The sequence below is a fragment of the Pteropus alecto genome, unplaced genomic scaffold, assembly GCF_000325575.1.
Source record: "Pteropus alecto unplaced genomic scaffold, ASM32557v1 scaffold3, whole genome shotgun sequence".
NCBI classification, from domain to species: Eukaryota; Metazoa; Chordata; class Mammalia; order Chiroptera; family Pteropodidae; genus Pteropus; species Pteropus alecto.
The window spans coordinates 8,234,920-8,239,191 of NW_006442484.1; the positions used below are offsets into that span (position 1 = coordinate 8,234,920).

The 4,272-nt window shown below is 33.7% G+C and overlaps 1 pseudogene; it reads right to left on the reverse strand.

The window, feature by feature from the left end:
* Positions 1 to 3,602: 3,602 nt before the first annotated feature.
* LOC112470608 lies at positions 3,603 to 3,721 on the reverse strand (annotated as a pseudogene).
* Positions 3,722 to 4,272: the final 551 nt, after the last annotated feature.

The window sequence follows — 4,272 nt, forward strand, 5'->3', positions numbered from 1 at the left end:
ACATATAGATGAGATGAAACTATAAAAAAGAAAAGAATTAATACAAACTTCAGAATGGTTTTCTCAAGCAGAAAGAGGGGAAAGATAGGGTGAGGGCAGATCACATAGCAGAATGTAAATTATTTCAAGATCCTGGTTATTAGGTAGTGGGTTTATGGATGCTCATTACATTCTTAAAATCAAAGGACTAAAAGCATGCACCAATGAAGAGAGTGTGTCTTGAACAAGCAATTCTTTGCACCTAAGATTCAATAAAGATTAAAGAAAATAAAACATGAAAAAATAAAGGCGTTTGTATAATTTTCTTATGAGGAAAGTTCTTACAGACATATCATCAATAGCAAAAACCACAAAGAAATTATCGGTAAACATGACTATCTAAAGCTTTTAAAACTTTTTATATCAAGAAACAAGGGTTAAAAGCTGAACAAGTTAATAAAATATTTTTAATACATATGAGTTAATGACCTTACTATATAAAAATTCCCTTAGAGCAACAAAAGAAGATCCTAATTGAGAAATGGACAAGGAATATAAACAGAAAGGACACAAAAGAATATCTATAAATGGCCAATAAACATATGAAAAATGTCTTCCCACTCATTAATAATCTAAGAAATGCAAATTAAAATAACAATGAAATATGGCAAAAATGGAAATGACTGATATTGCCTGATGTTGGCAAGGATGTGAGGTAATGGGCTTCCTCCTACAGGCTGGTAGAAATCTCTGCATCATTCCTGGATTCCAGTCAGAATCATAACCATAATGGCAGTGCACATTTATTGGGCCTTTATTATGTAGCAAGCACTCTACCAAGTGCATTCTGTGTGTTGAATCCCTACAGCAACCCCAAAAAGTAGGTACTATAATTATCCACATATTTCAAATGAAGTATTTTGAAATGTATATCAAAAGTCATTAAAATGTGTTTATTGTATTACATTAGCAATGTCCTGTGCCTCGACTGCTACAGATAAATACAGAGGGAACTGACATCTTTTTAAAATTTTCTTTCTGTTCATGACTTGAATGCTCACATAACTTCAGTGGCTCTTTGAATCTTTCTATATATCAGATACAAAGGGGTCCTGGAAGTGTGAAAAAAATTCATAACTCTTGACCAGCAATTCCATTTCTAGGGATGTAGCATAAGATGTGTAAGGATATGTGCCAAAATTTAGCTACAAAGGCATTCATACTAGAGTTTTCTGAAATAAGAAAATAATAATAATCCAAATGTAAGACAGTAAAGATTAACTGAATAACTTGTAGTATATTCATAGGATGCAATAGTCTGCAGTCCTTTTTTTGTAAACTATCAAATTATATTTTTAATTAAACTTTTATTTTGAGATAATTGTAAACTCACAAGTAGTTGTAAGAAATATTACAGAGAGAGCCCATATACCCTTAACCAGTTTCCCTCAATGGCGGAAACATTTTGCAAAACTATAGAGCAATATCACAAGACACAAAATATTTCCAATTCCATGGGGATGTTTCATGTTGCCCTTTTATAGCCACACCTATTACCCTCTTACTTCCTTTCCCTCCTTAACCTTTGGCAACCACTAATCTTTCCACATTTCTAAAATTTTATTATTTCAAGAATGTTATATAAATGGAATTATACAGTATACAACCTCTTGGGATTGGCTTTTTTCACTCATCTTAATTCTCTGGAGATTCATCCAGGTTGTTGCATTATCAGTAATTTGTTCCTTTTTACCACCGAGTAGTATTCCATGGTACGATGTACCACAATTTGTTAACCATTCACCCACTGAAGAACAACTGGGTTGCATCCAGTTCGGGGCTATTACAAGTAAAGCTACTATCATCCTCCCTCTACAGGGTTTTGTGTGACATATAGGTCTTCATTTCTCTGGGATAAATGCCCAGGAGTGAATTGTTAGGTTGTCTGGTAGTTTCACATTTAGTTTTTTAAGAACTGCCAAACTGTTTTCCAGAGTAGATGAATCATTTTACATTCTCACCAGGAATGTATGAAAGATCCATTCTCTGCATCATTTCCAGAATTTGATGTTACCATTAATTTTTATTTAAGCCGTTCTGATAGGAGTATAGTGATATCGTTATTGTAGTTTTAATTTGCATTCTCTAATGGGTAATTTAGATGCTGAAATATATATATATGTGTATAAATTTAAATAGACTTCCATTTTCAGAGCAGTTTTAGGTTCCCAGAAAATTTTAGAAGAAAGTACAGAGAGTTCCCATATACCCTCTTACCCACTATACACACAGCCTCTCCCAATATCAACATCCCATATCAGAATGGTACATTTGTTACAATCTATGAACTGACACTGACACATTATCACCCCAAGCCAATAGTTAAAATTACATAGTTTACAACCAAATCCCATAGTTCACTCTAGGTATTGCACATTCTGTGGGTTTTGACAAATTTATGATGACATGCGTCCACCATTATTGTATCACATGGAATAATTTCATTGCCCTAAAAATTCTCTGTATTCTACCTCCTCCTCTTCTCCCGCTTAAGCCCAGGAAACTACTGATCTTTTTTACTGTCTAGAGTTTTGCCTTTTCCGGGAGGTCATACAGTTGGAATCATAGAGTATGTAACCCTTTCAGATTGACTTCTTTGAATTAGCAATGTGCATTTAGGATTCCTCTATGTCTTTCTGTGGTTTATTAGCTCTTTTTTTAAAGCATTGGATAGTAGTCCATTGTCTGAATGTACCACAGTTTATTCACCTACTGAAGGGTATCTTGGTTGCTTTCAAATTTTGGCAATTATAAATAAAGCGGCTAAAAACATATGTGTACACGTGTTTTTGTGAAATAATTTTTCAATTGATTTGGGTAAATACCAAGGAGCATGATTGCTGGATTGTTCTAGTATGTTTATTTAGTCTTGTAAGAAACTGCCAAACTATCTTCCAAAGTGGCTATTCCATTTTGTATTCCCACCAACAACAAATGAGAGTTCTTGTTGCTCTGTATCTTCACCAGCATTTCATCTTGTCAGTGTTTTAGATTTTGACCATTCTAAGTCGATTTGGGTAAATACCAAGGAGCATGATTGCTGGGTTGTTCGAGTATGTTTATTTAGTCTTGTAAGAAACTGCCAAACTATCTTCCAAAGTGGCTATTCCATTTTGTATTCCCACCAACAACAAATGAGAGTTCTTGTTGCTCTGTATCTTCACCAGCATTTCATCTTGTCAGTGTTTTAGATTTTGACTATTCTAATAGGTGTGGAGGGGTATCTCATTGTTTTAATTTGCATTTCCCTGAAGACATAGGATGTTGAGCATCTTTTCGTAATTGCCATCTTTGGTTAGATGTCTGTTCAGGTCTTTTGCCCATTTTCTAGTTGGATTGTTTGGTTTTTTTACTGTTGAGTTTTAAGTATCCTTCATATATTCTACATATTAGTCACTTGTTACATATATAGTTTGCAAATATTTTTCTCACTTTATATCTTTTTTTTCATCCTCTTAATAGGATCTTTCACAGAACAGAAGTTTTTAATTTTATTTATTTGTTTGTTTGTTTGTTTGTTTGTTTGTTTGTTTAAACACCTTTAGCACCTGGGCTTTCTAGGACACCTTTAGCACCTGGGCTTCCTAGGTGGTCTCTCATCCAAGTACTAACCAGGCCCGACCCTGCTTAGCTTCTGAGATCAGATGAGATCAGGCACGTTCAGAGTGCCATGGCCATAGTAGAAGTTTTTAATTTTAATGAAGTACAGTTTATCTATTTTTTTCTCTCACGTATCATGCTTTTGGTGTTGAGAACCCTTTGCTTAGCCCTATATCCAAAAGACACTGTCCTGCTTTTTAAATATAAGTTTTATAGTTTTATGTTTTACATATATGTCTATGATTAAATTTTTGTTAATTTTTGTAAAAGGTTTGAGACTTAGGTTGAAGTTCATTTTTGTCATTTGTCCTGACATTATGTTGAAATTGCTGTCCTTCCTCCATTGAATTGCTTGTGCACCTTACTCAAATATCAACTGAACATATTCCTTTGGGTCTATTACTCAGTTCTTTATTCTGTTCCATTAATCTGTGTTTATTCCTCTGCTAATATCATACAGTCCTGATTTCTGTAGCTACATAATAAATCTTCAAAGTAAGTAGACCAATTTCTCTCACCTTATTCTTTTTTTTCAAAATTGTCTTAGCTATTCGAATTCCTATGCCTTTCCACATAAATTTCAGATTATTCTTGACTATATCTACAAAACATCTCACTAGAATTTTATAGAAC